At 44.4% G+C, this 17,437-nt stretch overlaps 1 protein-coding gene across 1 annotated transcript in view; it reads left to right on the top strand.

Moving 5' to 3' along the window:
* LOC126262910 (mucin-5AC) overlaps positions 1 to 17,437 on the top strand; it is a 321,105-nt gene that overhangs the window by 230,125 nt on the left and 73,543 nt on the right. The window lies entirely within an intron of this gene.

Raw genomic sequence — 17,437 nt, forward strand, 5'->3', positions numbered from 1 at the left:
AAAATAATAACAAGCATAAAAATAACTTAACTTGGTTCTGGATGCTATTTACAATGGAGAATATGAAGTTCCTTTGGTCTTGGTACGTTAATCTTATTCTCACATATCTCTAACACTTGACAAAGTGTCTATACATTTCTCTTCATGGCGGTGTACAGGAATATGGTAGTCTTATTGGGCGCAGACTGAAACTTGAATTTAGACTGGTACAGACAAATGTAGACTAATGCAGACTTGTACAGACTGCTGCTAACAAATGCAGACTGACTAATCGGAGGTCTCGCGCGTCCAGGTATCACTGCGCGAGTGTGATCCGCGTGGAGAAAAGGTTCTACGTTAGCAGCAATCTCATTGGCTGCCTTACATATTAATACGCGGATCGGCGGAAGCAGAATTTGGTCCGTCTCTAAGACAGCGCCATCTCGTAGTGCGGAGACGGACGAGCGCTGCGCCTGCGCTGTTGTGCTTAGCGGGGCGCGCTCTAGTGGGAAATTTGTGTACGCGCTGACTACGCGGAACTACACTCCTGGAAATGGAAAAAAGAACACATTGACACCGGTGTGTCAGACCCACCATACTTGCTCCGGACACTGCGAGAGGGCTGTACAAGCAATGATCACACGCACGGCACAGCGGACACACCAGGAACCGCGGTGTTGGCCGTCGAATGGCGCTAGCTGCGCAGCATTTGTGCACCGCCGCCGTCAGTGTCAGCCAGTTTGCCGTGGCATACGGAGCTCCATCGCAGTCTTTAACACTGGTAGCATGCCGCGACAGCGTGGACGTGAACCGTATGTGCAGTTGACGGACTTTGAGCGAAGGCGTATAGTGGGCATGCGGGAGGCCGGGTGGACGTACCGCCGAATTGCTCAACACGTGGGGCGTGAGGTCTCCACAGTACATCGATGTTGTCGCCAGTGGTCGGCGGAAGATGCACGTGCCCGTCGACCTGGGACCGGACCGCAGCGATGCACGGATGCACGCCAAGACCGTAGGATCCTACGCAGTGCCGTAGGGGACCGCACCGCCACTTCCCAGCAAGTTAGGGACACTGTTGCTCCCGGGGTATCGGCGAGGACCATTCGCAACCGTCTCCATGAAGCTGGGCTACGGTCCCGCACACCGTTAGGCCGTCTTCCGCTCACGCCCCAACATCGTGCAGCCCGCCTCCAGTGGTGTCGCGACAGGCGTGAATGGAGGGACGAATGGAGACGTGTCGTCTTCAGCGATGAGAGTCGCTTCTGCCTTGGTGCCAATGATGGTCGTATGCGTGTTTGGCGCCGTGCAGGTGAGCGCCACAATCAGGACTGCATACGACCGAGGCACACAGGGCCAACACCCGGCATCATGGTGTGGGGAGCGATCTCCTACACTGGCCGTACACCACTGGTGATCGTCGAGGGGACACTGAATAGTGCACGGTACATCCAAACCGTCATCGAACCCATCGTTCTACCATTCCTAGACCGGCAAGGGAACTTGCTGTTCCAACAGGACAATGCACGTCCGCATGTATCCCGTGCCACCCAACGTGCTCTAGAACGTATAAGTCAACTACCCTGGCCAGCAAGATCTCCGGATCTGTCCCCCATTGAGCATGTTTGGGACTGGATGAAGCGTCGTCTCACGCGGTCTGCACGTCCAGCACGAACGCTGGTCCAACTGAGGCGCCAGGTGGAAATGGCATGGCAAGCCGTTCCACAGGACTACATCCAGCATCTCTACGATCGTCTCCATGAGAGAATAGCAGCCTGCATTGCTGCGAAAGGTGGATATACACTGTACTAGTGCCGACATTGTGCATGCTCTGTTGCCTGTGTCTATGTGCCTGTGGTTCTGTCAGTGTGATCATGTGATGTATCTGACCCCAGGAATGTGTCAATAAAGTTTCCCCTTCCTGGGACAATGAATTCACGGTGTTCTTATTTCAATTTCCAGGAGTGTATGTACACGACAATTATGCAATGTCCCCTTAAGCCGTCGGCACTCGGAGTGTGCTGTCGAACGTCAACGTTGAGCGTGCTGAGTTCAACGTGATGCTGAACGCTCAGAAATGATGCGACTTGTGCATACTGTACGTGGGCCCCAACGTGATAGTCGCGATCACAGTGCACTCCAGCGACAGTTGCGGGATGTTTCTAGTTCGTAAATCACACATTTTACTAAACGGGAGCTCGTAAAATTCCCACGTTAGCTCTAAAAACGTACATTTCCTCCATTGCCCATATGCTAGTCACGTTGTTCTATATGCACTATACATAAATAAAAACTTCAATATCCATGTACATGTTTTAAGACGAAAAGGAAAGTACCATGTCCAATCAATAATGAGACAGGCTTATAAAAGTTCCATTACAAACAGTGCGATAGAAATTTGCAATACTTCTCCACATAAGATGAACATTACTTCATCATTCCACGATTTAGTAAAGTCCCAAGGTCGGTCTTACTTGATCACTATTCTACCCAGTAGCAGAATCTTTGCAACATGTGAATTACGAAACGTAAAAGAAAAAGGAGCAAAATATCTTTATACAAGTAGCGCAAACTGTCCTGTAGATTAAGCCAATAGAACAAACTCACTCCTAAAAGAAAGGTGAACTTATATTTACATAAAATCAAATATTACAGTATATACTTATATTAAACTAATAATAAAGCATCAGAACCTAACAAAAACGGAAATGTTAGGAGAAAGAATTCAGTCGTGGCGAGACGCGAACTACCGCCCTCTCGTGAATTTCGGTAGCGATCTGTGACGCTGCTCACTATGCTAAACCAACAACAGACTGTTCGTTGCTAAATCTAGCATCTTCCCACTTGCTAAAAACTTTAATCGTAGCTATGTTACTAACTGAAATTTAATTATAACAAATTGCACCAAGAACAATGCGTTTTTGATGGGTCCTAAGTGTCTCGTTGCCTTAAAATGGCATACTCTCATAATACGCTAGTTACAATAATCCTTTTGCCGCGAATATGATTTTTTCCATTATTTTATTCCACTGAGTCACACAGTTAACAAAGGGGTTTACGAGTGATTCTCACTTGCTGGTGCTCAGAAACGGCATATATACGTATAGGTTTGAACTGATTGCCAATACGGCGCTGCACAGTTCTGCGTTGAACGGAGATGGCGTGCTTGTGACGTAGGTGGCGTTGTGCTACCTGATTTGCTAACGCTCAGACGCACGCTCAGAATATCTGACATGCTAGATATTGCTCTGCGCGTTCGGAAAGACTCCCGAGCGTGCTATTCCACGCTATAACGTCAGAAACTCGGCACGCTCAACGCTCAACGTTCGGATGTACGGTCCGTGTGCCGACGGCTTTATTGCAGCCCTTTACGTGCATCGTCTTCCACACCACAACCTACTTCCAACCACACATTACACAACACCTCATCTAACATGTAAGTGAAAACACTACCAGAAGCTATCTCCCTGGTTCGTGAAAATTCATTTAACACCACAAGTTCTTTTGCTTTCTTATACAGAAACGTACAGTCAGTAGCAGCGGCGACGCGTCGTTGCATGGATGCTATGAGACCTTGATTGATCGCTGGAGGGAGTTGGCACCACATCTACACAAACAAGTCAAATAATTCCCGTAAATTCCGGGTAGGGAGGCGATGAGCTCTGACGCCACGTTAAATCACATCCCACATGTGTTCCAGCGGGCTCAGATCTGGGGAGTTGGGGGGCCAGCACGTCAATTGGATCTCGCCACTGTGCTCCTCGAACTATTCCATCACACTTCTGGCCTTGTGACACGGCGCATTATCTTGCTGAAAAATGTCACTGCCGTCGAGAAACATCATCGGCATGGAGGTCTGCAAACAGAGTACGATACTCATTGGCCGTCATGGTGCTTTGCACGAGCTCCACCGGACCCATGGACGCCCACGTGAATGTTCCCAAGAGCGTACTCGAGCCGCCTCCGGCTTGTCTCCCTTCCGCAGTGTAGGTGTCAAGGAGCTATTATCGATATAAACCCGTCCAGGCGATAGCAGTGTCGCTTGGTGAGGAATGACTACCAGTCAGACACGCACGGTTCATGTAGCATTAGTGAGCGTGCTCTCTGTGTGTAGAATGAGGAAGGAGCGTTATCTTTCTGAGTCTGACCGAGCACAGATTGTGATTGCCTGGAGGCTCGGCACGAGCATTTCGGAAACTGCACGACTCGTCGGGTGTTCGAGGAGTGTTGTGGTGAGTGTCTTCAACACGTAGTGAAACTGAGGTGAAACCACGTCCAGACGTCGTGGGGTTGGGCGACCACTCCTCATTACAGATGTCGGACGTCGTAGGCTGGGCAGACTGGTAAAACAGGACAGGAGACGAATTGCGGTGGAGCTAACATCAGACTTTAATGCTGGGCAGAGTGCAAGTGTGTCTGAACACACAGTTGTACCGAACACTCCTAACGATGGGAGGCTGCAGACGACGACTCATGCATGTGCCAATGTTAACAGCACGACATCGACAACCACGTGACCATCGGCACTGAACGTTGGCGCAGTAACAAAGCATTGCATGGTCTGATGAATCCCAATATCTGCTTCATCATGCCAATGGGATGGCGCGAATCCGTCATCTTCCAGGAGAGCACCTACTTGGCACCTGTACTGCGGGACGGAGACAAGCTGTCGGCGACTCCATTATACCCTGGGGAACATTAATGTGGGCATCCATGGGTGTAGTGGAGCTCGTGCAAGATACCATGACCGCCAAGGAGTACAGTACACTCCTTGTACACCACATACACTTCTTCATGACCATCATGTTTCCCGATGGCAGTGGCATTTTTCAACAACATAATGGGCGATGGCACAAGGCCAGAAGTGTGATGGAGTGATTAGAAGAACACAGTTCCAGTTGGTGTGCTAGCTCCCCCAACTTGTCAGATCCGAACCCATTCAAACACATCTGGGATGTGACTGAACGTGACGTCAGAGCTCATTGTTTCCCTCGTCGGAATTTATGGGAACTGCGTGTGCAGACATGGTGCCACATCCTCCAGCGACCTACCAAAGCTTCATTGCTCTCGTGACACGACACCGCTGTTAGCCGTGCCAAAGGTGAACAAACAGGCTATTAGGTAGGTGGTCAAAATGTTCTGGATGATCAGTGTATTTTTCAGCATAATCTCCGTTCAGTGCGACGGCCTTACTGGAAGGTTATGGATGTGTGCATAGTACCACTCTACTGTTCGATGCTGAAGCCAACGTCATGCTGTATCAATAACCTCCCCACCACACACGTACTGCTTCCTCCGGAGTGCGTCCCTCAATAGGCCAAACAAATGGTCTTTAATCGCTCTTTATGATCTTTTCTTAGGCGGCCAGGAACCAGCATCCACACAGTTTTGAGTACCCCACTTGGTAGACGAGAGTGTCAGCACTACCAACACAGACGTCCAATGTTGTTGTTGTTGTAGTGGTCTTCAGTCCTGAGACTGGTTTGATGCAGCTCTCCATGCTACTCTATCCTGTGCAAGCTTCTTCATCTCCCAGTACCTACTGCAACCTACATCCTTCTGAATCTGCTTAGTGTATTCATCTCTTGGTCTCCCTCTACGATTTTTACCCTCCACGCTGCCCTCCAATGCTAAATTTGTGATCCCTCGATGCTTCAAAACATGTCCTACCAACCGATCCCTTCTTCTAGTCAAGTTGTGCCACAAACTTCTCTTCTCCCCAATCCTATTCAATACCTCCTCATTAGTTATGTGACATACCCATCTAATCTTCAGCATTCTTCTGTAGCACCATATTTCGAAAGCTTCAATTCTCTTCTTCTCCAAACTATTTATCGTCCATGTTTCACTTCCATACATGGCTACACTCCATACAAATACTTTCAGAAACGACTTCCTGACACTTAAATCTATACTCGATGTTAACAACTTTCTCTTCTTCAGAAACGATTTCCTTGCCATTGCCAATCTACATTTTATATCCTCTCTACTTCGACCATCATCAGTTATTTTACTCCCTAAATAGCAAAACTCCTTTGCTACTTTAAGTGTCTCATTTCCTAATCTAATCCCCTCAGCATCACCCGATTTAATTTGACTACATTCCATTATCCTCGTTTTGCTTTTGTTGGTGTTCATCTTATATCCTCCTTTCAAGACACTGTCCATTCCGTTCAACTGCTCTTCCAAGTCCTCTGCTGTCTCTGACAGAATTATAATGTCATCGGCGAACCTCAAAGTTTTTACTTCTTCTCCATGAATTTTAATACCTACTCCGAATTTTTCTTTTTTTTTCCTTTACTGCTTGCTCAATATACAGATTGAATAACATCGGGGGGAGGCTACAACCCTGTCTCACTCCTTTCCCAACCACTGCTTCCCTTTCATGCCCCTCGACTCTTATAACTGCCATCTGGTTTCTGTACAAATTGTAAATAGCCTTTCGCTCCCTGTATTTTACCCCTGACACCTTCAGAATTTGAAAGAGAGTATTCCAGTTAACGTTGTCAAAAGCTTTCTCTAAGTCTACGAATGCTAGAAACGTAGGTTTGCCTTTTCTTAATCTTTCTTCTAAGATAAGTCGTAAGAGCAGCAAATTGTTTGATTTTGTTCCTTTGATCACCTCGAATGAGAGTGTCTGCGCCGCGCGGGATTAGCCGAGCGCTCTAAAGCGCTGCAGTCATGGACAGTGCTGCTGGTCCCGGCGGAGGTTCGAGTCCTCCCTCGGGCATGGGTGGGTGTGTTTGTCCTTAGGATAATTTAGGTTAAGCAGTGTGTAAGCTTAGGGACTGATGACCTTAGCAGTTAAGTCCCATAAGGTATCACATTTGATTTGAGAGTGTCTGCACGTTCTAACGTTGCAAGAGCCACATCTGTGTGCGGCCGGCCGGCACCCGGGAGATCAGACAGTTTTGCGCCACCTTGTTGTGATAATGAGAGACGCCTCGCCCAACGACTCGCCGTGCTTTTGTTCACTGCCGGGTCTCTGTATATATTCTGTAAGCGTCTAAAAATATCTGCGACGCTCTGGTTTTCCGCCAAAATAAACTCAATGAAGCTCTCTGCTTGAAAAGCACCTACCATCTCAGTTACAGGCGCCACGTATAACGCCGTCACCTATCGAAACTTCATCAGACTGAAGCGAAAATATTACACGATTTTACACAACAAATTCTGCATTTTTTTCAACCCCAATCGGCCGAGAAAAGAAAGTGTTGCATTACTTACTGACCGCCGTTCGTATTACATAATGAACTTTGGAAATACTTACAACTATTACTAATATAATCAATTATTTGTTATTGTCATATAGATGCCTCGAGGTGTTATTAAATCTTTTTAAATTTTCTTTTATTTTTTTTACATGTCATTGCTAAAAGCAGTCTCAGCACACGTTGCCACTACACAAACCATACAGTGGCAAGTCACTGTCCCTCACCACTGCAGTAAAAACAGTCTTTATATTTGATTGAAAACACTATTCCACGCAAATCTGTGAACTCTTAAAATTATTTACAATACTGTCAAATAATGAAATAATTTACATACGCTATTGCCATTATTGCAGTGTAAAAACAGTAAGCCTCTTCTAAAATGGTCTCATCCGTTCATTTCCCCTGACGTTTTCTTGCAGAACGTGTGTGCCACTTTTTTACTACTCTAGGCAGCGTGATTTCATCATTTTTTACTAACTGTTCCGCTTTCAGCTTTTTCTGGTACATTTCGTTGACCATATTTAAATCATTGCCGTTATTTGTTGCTATGACTTCTAATATTCTTAGCTCTTTCGCTATTTTGTCTTTTAGGTACAAAAGCCCATTGAATCGGTAAAAATTTTTTATAGAATCGTGACAGTCCATACAATACTACATAAAGGAGAGGTGTTGGACCCTGGCAGGAGAAAAAAAGTATTCAGGTAGCAGAAATGAGGGTTCTGCAGTCGATTTTGGGATAACCTTGTGTCGATCGCATTCTGAATGAAGATATGAGACTCAGATTACGTGTATGCCTGTAGAGTATACTGGAAGAAACACACAATATGGAATGATTGAATCGTATGGAGAGAATGTGCGATAGTAGTAATCCGCAAATAATACGTATTTACGAAACCACAGAGTGACGTAATAGAGGAAGACTATACAGAAAAGAGTGAAAGATCAATTATGAGAACCTTGAAGACAAAATTGTTTCAACAAGGCTAATCCTTGACGACTATGAAGATGAAGGTAATACGTATTTCCGTAAGCAGCCGGTTCAGATTCGAAATCTTAGGTCGATTATGATTAAAATAAAACTAGAGTAATCTGCAATATCTGTAAAATCAATTGGAAGACATGTAAGTAGAGGATCAAGAAAGAGACGTTCCTATTAAGAAATATGAGCAGTGCTGTTTGAGGCGCCATGTCACGGATTGTGAGGCCCCTCCCACCGGAGGTTCGAGTCCTTCCTCGGACATGGGTAAGTGTGTGTGTTGTTCTTAGCATAAGTTAGTTTAAGTAGTGTGTAAGTCTAGGGGCCGATGACCTCAGCAATTTGGTCCCTCAGGAATTCACACACACAAGAAATATGAAAGGAAAACGTGTAACTTTTCACCACTGTTTTTTAATTCGTACGCTGAAGGAACAGTTAAGAAAGTGAAAGTAAACGTTATGGAAGAAGTAAAAGCACGAGAGGAACAGACACCCAGGCTCCAGCAGAATTTTTCAGATAATATGGTCCAAAGAGAAATAAAGCGACTATGAAGGTAATGAAGAGTAGTAGAGAGTGGAGAAGGGTGTTGTGTATTGTGTACTGAACCGGGAACCTAGAAACGACGGTGAAGCTTCATCCCACCGAAGCCCCCAGTGGTTCACAACCCCACAACAGGCCACAGCAGTCCACCCACCTCACCGCCGCCCCACACCCAATCCCAGAGGTATTGTGCGATTCGGCTCACGGGTCGTAACACATCTAAAATGTAACGTCCACTGTTCAAAGTGCCGTCAATGCGAATAAGAGGTGACCGAGACGTGTGACCAATGGCATCCCATACCATCACGCCGGGTGATACGCCAGTATGGCGATGACGAATACACGCTTCCAACGTGCGTTCACAGCGATGTCGCCAAACACGTATGCGACCATCATGATGCTGTAAACAGAACCTGGATTCATCCGAAAAAATTACGTTTTGCCATTCGTGCACACAGGTTCGTCGTTGAGTACAGCATCGCAGGCGCTCCTGTCTGTGATGAAGCGTCAAGGGTAACAGCAGCCATGGTCTCCGAGCTGTTCGTGCAGATGGTTGTTGTCTTCAAATGTCCACATCTGTTGACTCAGGGATTGAGACGTCGCTGCACGATCCGTTACAGACATGCGGATAAGATGCCTGTCATCTCGACCGCTAGTGATACGAAGCTGTTGGGATCCAGCACGGCGTTCCGTATTACCCTCCTGCACCCACCGATTCCATATTCTGCTAACAGTCATTGGATCTCGACCAACGCGAGCAGCAATGTCGCGATACGATAAACCGCAATCGCGATAGGCTAAATACGACCTTTATCAAAGTCAGAAACGTGATGGAACGCATTTCTCCTCCTTACACGAGGCTACACAACAACGTTTCACCAGGCAAGGCCGGTCAACTGCTGTTTGTGTATGAGAAATCGGTTGGAAACTTTCCTCATGTCAGCACGTTGTAGGTGTCGCCACCGGCGCCAACCTTGTGTGAATGCTCCGAAAAGCTAATCATTTGCATATCACAGCATCTTCTTCCTGTCGGTTAAATTTTGCGTCTGTAGCAAGTCATCGTGTAGCAATTTTAATGGCCAGTGGTGTAAATACAATTAATGATTTCCCATTTTTGTCTGTCTTAACATCGCTCATCCAGTGTGTTTCAAAGGGAAACGTACTCACAGGTTTCCAGTGAGGATCACTCTCCAGGGAAGAGGTGATTTAAAAACATGTACTATTCCTAACGGTTATCGAGGTATTATTAGAAAGTCATGAGGTTAATCATATTGGCCACTTAAATGTGTACATCACTTCCACAGCTAAGTGCTCACTGTTTAGAAGCAAACACGCGGTAGTAAAAGGGTTGTAATAGTTCAATAGCGTAGTTCGTAACTGTGGCAAAGAAGTCATGTGTCTCAAACTCTTAAGTAATTCATCATAAAAGTATTTCAGACATAATTTACAGTCAAATATCACGTTCATTCAGTAATGCATTGATTTCGTCTTCAGAAAATGTATTTCCTAGCACTTACAGATGAAACAACAAAATTTCAAATACGTTACCCACCGGAAATAAAATACTACTCTGACCAGAAAGCTGTGTTTTATTCCACATTTCGTTTATAGTCTACAGCCAATGGTAAAACAATCGAATGCAAGAAATTAAAGAAGTTTAAAGTAAAAATGAAATCTGAAACATTTCTTACTTCGTTCAAATTCCAGCAAGATGATTCCATTTCATATACGTTATTAACCTGCTCCTCTCAAGTAAAACGCAAATAGGATTCTAATTGCAGACAATAAACCCCACTTTTCCATCTTTCCTGGAGTTTACTTCGTTCATAGGCCTGTAATTATTAAGAATGGGAACTGCTATGAAAAATTGCGCATTATTAATGACATCGTCGCTGGACAAACGAAAAGAGTAGGTTGTACTAGGTACTCATTTTCACGCCATAACATTTTTTTAGCTTGTTTCACATTTGCTTCAGTTTTAAACTTCGTGCATATCACGAGAATAGATACTTTATTTCTGGAAGATACGTGTGAGGGAGGGAGTGTGTGTGTGTGTGTGTGTGTGTGAGAGAGAGAGAGAGAGAGAGAGAGAGAAAGAGAGAGTAGGTGCTATAAAGTACAGTGATTCAAATTCTGACCTCGTTGTCGGTAACAACAGAATTTAAATCCTTCATCAATCCTTTTAAATTCAACTGTTTTAAACATCGTGACTTTTTTTTTCAGTAAGGCCCATTTCCTATCCCATATGTGCCCCTAATGTCTTCACTGTCGACGAGACGTTAAAATTTTCTCATGCTTGTTAATGGAAGTGACGTGTTACTACTCTTCACTTGACTCTTTGCTGCTGTGGCCCTAAAATTATTAGTTTCCGTACTCACGTAAGCTGTGTTAACCAAGATCACATCCCTGTAACCCTCAGTAATTCTTGAAGTATTTGTGCTTACTATCAGTAGCCAAAATTATAGCCATTTCGCGTATCTCTTCATGTATTCTATTAGCCGTTCATGCTCACACACACATGGTATTTTGTTTCACGTGCAGCGTACCTGATTGGTGCAAAAATAGTGTAGATAAATAAAGTTAGAGAAAAGGCAAGTAATTTCTTCGCGTGATTCTAATTAAAAAATTCTTTATTTTGAAAAATACTTGAAATACACAAATGAATTGTGCCGGATTGAGCAATAGGAAAGAAATGCGGAAGTGTTTACTCGTACATACGGTATTTTATCTGCATCGTTGAAAATACACTCCTGGAAATGGAAAAAAGAACACATTGACACCGGTGTGTCAGACCCACCATACTTGCTCCGGACACTGCGAGAGGGCTGTACAAGCAATGATCACACGCACGGCACAGCGGACACACCAGGAACCGCGGTGTTGGCCGTCGAATGGCGCTAGCTGCGCAGCATTTGTGCACCGCCGCCGTCAGTGTCAGCCAGTTTGCCGTGGCATACGGAGCTCCATCGCAGTCTTTAACACTGGTAGCATGCCGCGACAGCGTGGACGTGAACCGTATGTGCAGTTGACGGACTTCGAGCGAGGGCGTATAGTGGGCATGCGGGAGGCCGGGTGGACGTACCGCCGAATTGCTCAACACGTGGGGCGTGAGGTCTCCACAGTACATCGATGTTGTCGCCAGTGGTCAGCGGAAGGTGCACGTGCCCGTCGACCTGGGACCGGACCGCAGCGACGCACGGATGCACGCCAAGACCGTAGGATCCTACGCAGTGCCGTAGGGGACCGCACCGCCACTTCCCAGCAAATTAGGGACACTGTTGCTCCTGGGGTATCGGCGAGGACCATTCGCAACCGTCTCCATGAAGCTGGGCTACGGTCCCGCACACCGTTAGGCCGTCTTCCGCTCACGCCCCAACATCGTGCAGCCCGCCTCCAGTGGTGTCGCGACAGGCGTGAATGGAGGGACGAATGGAGACGTGTCGTCTTCAGCGATGAGAGTCGCTTCTGCCTTGGTGCCAATGATGGTCGTATGCGTGTTTGGCGCCGTGCAGGTGAGCGCCACAATCAGGACTGCATACGACCGAGGCACACAGGGCCAACACCCGGCATCATGGTGTGGGGAGCGATCTCCTACACTGGCCGTACACCACTGGTGATCGTCGAGGGGACACTGAATAGTGCACGGTACATCCAAACCGTCATCGAACCCATCGTTCTACCATTCCTAGACCGGCAAGGGAACTTGCTGTTCCAACAGGACAATGCACGTCCGCATGTATCCCGTGCCACCCAACGTGCTCTAGAACGTATAAGTCAACTACCCTGGCCAGCAAGATCTCCGGATCTGTCCCCCATTGAGCATGTTTGGGACTGGATGAAGCGTCGTCTCACGCGGTCTGCACGTCCAGCACGAACGCTGGTCCAACTGAGGCGCCAGGTGGAAATGGCATGGCAAGCCGTTCCACAGGACTACATCCAGCATCTCTACGATCGTCTCCATGAGAGAATAGCAGCCTGCATTGCTGCGAAAGGTGGATATACACTGTACTAGTGCCGACATTGTGCATGCTCTGTTGCCTGTGTCTATGTGCCTGTGGTTCTGTCAGTGTGATCATGTGATGTATCTGACCCCAGGAATGTGTCAATAAAGTTTCCCCTTCCTGGGACAATGAATTCACAGTGTTCTTATTTCAATTTCCAGGAGTGTAGATACACTTGCCTAACTAACGAAAGCGGGTAGGTATGTAATAGAATGGAACCCTCAAAATAGAGCAAAAATAATATGTTATTACGAATAATGATTTCGATTTCTGTCCCGTCACAGCGACTGTAATTGAGATCTCACATCCTGGGAGAAAAATTTCACCATCGTCGGCGAAAGTATGAAACAATAGCCGTGCATCTCGGTTTACATCTAGTTCGCTCCTTTCATCCAGCGCTCTTGATCGTTAGTTACTCTCACCAGTAACTGATAGTTACTTTCGCCAAACAGTCGACGACTACAACAGCAACGGATCTTGACGTCTTGTAATACGAGGGCAAGTCGACCTTTCACCTCGGTGAAGTACGCGCAAGTCTTTCAGCTAACGTTTCTCTGCAAACCATATCTGTGCAGGGACCACTTCCTTCATAATAATATACGTGGTTTCTCATGGATAGGAGGACTCACAAGTGTCAGGCAGTATAAAGAGATATTTTAAGCTATATACTTAATCTTTTGTTTTCACTACGTCGTGTCATGTAGTTTGCAACGGATGTAGAAAAGTGAAGCAAGTTTCTGTTTTTGGACGGGTTGGTTGAACGGAAATCAGTTCACTAGGCCATTCAATGTACACATTTTTACCTAAATGGCGGTTAACCCTAAATAATGAAAAGTGTGAGGTCATCCAAAAGCAACCAGTTAAATTTTGGTCATACGATAAATCACAGAAATCTAAAGGCTGCCACTTCAAGGAAATACCTAGGGAAAACAAATTACGAACAATTTAAATCTGAACGATCACATAGATAATTTGGCGGCGAAGGCGAACCAAAGACTGCGTTTTGGCAGAGCACTTAGAACTTGCAACAGATCTACTTAAGAGACTGTCTGCGTTAGACTTGTCCATCTTATGCTAGGGTACTGCTGTGCGATATGGGATCCTTACCAAATAGGATTGATGGAGGACATCGAAAAAGTTCAAAGAAGGGAATCTCGTTTTGTATTATCGCGAAATAGGGGAGGGAGTATCACCGACATAATACGCCAGCTGGGGCGGCAATAATTGAAACAAATGCACTTTTCGTTGCGGCAACATCTTTTCGTGGAATTTCAGTTTCCAACTTTCTTCTCCGAATGCGAAAATATTTAGAGGAAAAATGATCATTGCAATAAAATAAGAAAAATCAGTGCTCACAAGGAAAAATTTAAGTGGTCGTTTTTCCCACGCGCTTTACGAGAGTGGAACGGCGGAGAAATAGAGCGAAATTGTTTCGGTGAACCCTCTGCCAGGCACTTCAGTGTGAATGGCCAGATTACTCATGTAGATATAGAAATCAACTCAGTTTACACCATACGAAACAGACGAATTTCGTTCCGAGCACATTAATACACAGAGATCGATTCCAGATTACAATCTGGAATATAAATTAAGCCTTTCAAAGACTTTATTCAGGAATAACGGTCACAAACATCGTTCAGTTGCACTGTATTTATGCTTTCGGGTAAAGAAGACACAGATTCCTTTAGACAACGGAAAAAGATAGACCTACAACATTCCCTCTACACTGGGCCTCTATCTGAAGCAAGGTACGACATTTGCTACACGAATACGGAATTAGGCTTATGTTCTGTCCGAGAATTAAAGACCTAAGTTAGACAGTACCTAAGTTCGGAGAGTATCTGGTGTGTAGAACAGGTCATGTGAATGCGGCGAGAAACACACGGTTCCAACGATGCACTGATCATAAACTGTTCAGAAGCTTTGAAAAGATGCTGGTAGGGGAACAAAATGTAATGAAAGGACGTAAAATCAGTTCTGACTACAGTGGGGTGCTGCCCCCGCTTGATCTTACTACTTTTGTATTGTTAAAGAGGCGGTAGGTAATCGCATGTGCCGTGATACATTAAACTGAGATAGTTTGTGTTTGTGTTTTGTTTTTGGGCGCAAAAAAGCAGAAACAGTGACTCCAAGCTTGTAGAGACTGGTAACGTCGCTAGAAGCATAACACTTTCAAAGACTGAACACAGACAACTATAACATTTCTTCTATTTTGGGCCACTACCTAAAGCAAGGGACGACATTTGCTAGGCAAATACGGAACTAGGTCAAAGGGAGAGATTTTACTGCCCTTCCACTCAAGGATTTCGGTCTGACAGGGGAAGGGGGAACAGACTCCTTTGTTATTCATTGTTTGGAAGTTTGCGACGTGGCTCCTGAAGTGTCACTCCCAATACAGCAACCCCATATGCCACTGTATAACAGAGACAAATACATGGCAACACTGAATCATCTCCGAACTATCAATTTAGTGCTTCTCTTCGAGATCTTTAGTTTCTTCTTGCATGTGACGGAGCTAAACAATCTAGAGAATTTCTACATCTGTTTATGTTATATTAATCGATTTGTTTCTAAAGTTCCTAGTTTTGTGTAGTCTTCTCAGCTATACAAATAATTACTCAAAAAGCATGACTGTGTATCAAAAACTTTCCTGCTCTCATCTAGCTTAAGGGGAGACGGAAGGCAATTTTAATCCCTATTCTGCCAAAGCTATTTTACCCTTTGAATAGGTAAACTTTTCAAAAGAACTATAAGTGATAAAACAATGAAATTTTTACTGCATATGTATAACATATATGACTCAATTTACAAGTAAAACCTCTTATGGTTTTGAATAAAAAAATTTATTGTTTCACTAGTAAAATTTAACTTTTTTGTATATTAGCTATTATAAAACAGTTTCTGATTGTTTGGTGGTTCTCAATTTACTTGTTATAACTGATTACCATCTGCAGTACAAATTGACCAAATTTCATGTTTCTAACCCCATTAGTTTATCAAATAATGGTACCTGAAAGTAAAAAATTGTACTTTTGAGAAAAATCCATTTGAAGTTTAATACTGAAATTCAAGTATAGTTATTGATGAGAATTATTTACCTCTAATATTTTCCCGAACCATACTCAGCATCATCTGAATCATACTGATCTTCTTTTCCTCTCTTGGTCTCTCTTCTTTTCTGTTTGACTTCTTTTGTGCGTTTTAAATTAGCAATATCTGCTTTGCGGATTCTCTCTTTATCTATCTGCACCAAGGATTTTGCAGTATTTCCACTAGATTTTATCCCCAATAATTCCAAAAGATCCAGTTTTCTAATTACACCATCATTGAAGCATAAAATAGCATCATAAACACCAAATTTGAGGGATGTAAGCTGAACAAATACAGTTTTCGGTAACCGGTTCCAAATGACAGAATTCACACATTCATTTAAATTTTGAGTTTTCCCATGAAGACATTTCTTCAACAAGGTCTCTAAATATTGGTTTAATTTCATTCATTTCTGATGCAGGTAAAGAATGTTTGTGTTCATATCTGGCACTTCTCCTGTAATTGCACAAAGTGTCAGGATCATTCGGGCAAAGACCATGCACTCGATTTTCATTTGTGGAAAGCTTACGGAAAAAGATAGCCCATACAGCATTTTTCATGGTGTCTAAATTCCCTAGATTTCTTCTTATGGCCAATCCGAAGATACTAAGTTTCAGGCATTACCTCTCACGAGGACAACGCAGTGGCCGACGGCCTGCACTTAACGATCGAGAGCAGCAACGTTTGCGTGAAGTTGTGAGTGCTAACAGACAAGTATATCGATAGTAGATACAGGGTAGGAAACATTGAAGCGATAAAACAATAGAAGCATGAAATAATATACAAGGAGTAAAGGAATGCTGAGCATTATCTCTGCATGGCCCAAAAAGGAAGGCGTGGCATTTAAATGCCAGATTGCACAGAGCGTCAGGAAACAATCATATCTCCCGAAAAAATTGTCGTATTTATAGAAAACTAAAACTGTTTCACACAGGAAAGACCAGGCATTTCAAATATGCTAAAATCTAAAAATCGAATTTTTGAAGCCCACTTGCCTTCCGTCTCCCCTTAATATTTTCAAAACTGGGCAGAAGAAACATCAGTAGCTTTGCATGCTAAGTGCTTTAAAAATACCATTATGTTCTTCGTCGTCGAGCTATGACTCGAGGTGTGAAGTCCACAGTTGCTGAAATTACAAAGAGCGTAGAACGCAAAGTGTTCGTAAGATTCTGCCTTTTACATTACTCTTTTATTTAAGTAACTTGCGGTTTCTTTTCAAATAATATTATCTCTATTAATTACGGAAAACGGATGTCAGACAATCAGTAATAACAGTTATTCTCCGGATCTAAAAATCACAGAGTGAGTTTCAAGATGGGAAAAAACACGGATTATAAATTTAAATTATATTGTTTCTTGCGGTCTTCCACTTTCCGAATGTTCTGTCCGAAATAGCTTGTTAGCGTGCGCCGCCGTACTCCTGTATAGCGAGAGGCGGGAACACGTAACGTACACGGGAACATTGTCGAACATGATCATTTTAATGGTTTACATGTTATGGTGCGGGGAGGCACAATGTTGCAAGGACATACTGACCTCAAAATCTTTGAACACGGTACACACACCGATCAGCGCTATTTAAACTACACTACTGGCCATTAAAATTGCTACACCACGAAGATGTGCTACAGACGCGAAAT

The sequence above is a fragment of the Schistocerca nitens genome, chromosome 6 (genome assembly GCF_023898315.1).
Source record: "Schistocerca nitens isolate TAMUIC-IGC-003100 chromosome 6, iqSchNite1.1, whole genome shotgun sequence".
In the NCBI taxonomy this organism is placed as follows: domain Eukaryota; kingdom Metazoa; phylum Arthropoda; class Insecta; order Orthoptera; family Acrididae; genus Schistocerca; species Schistocerca nitens.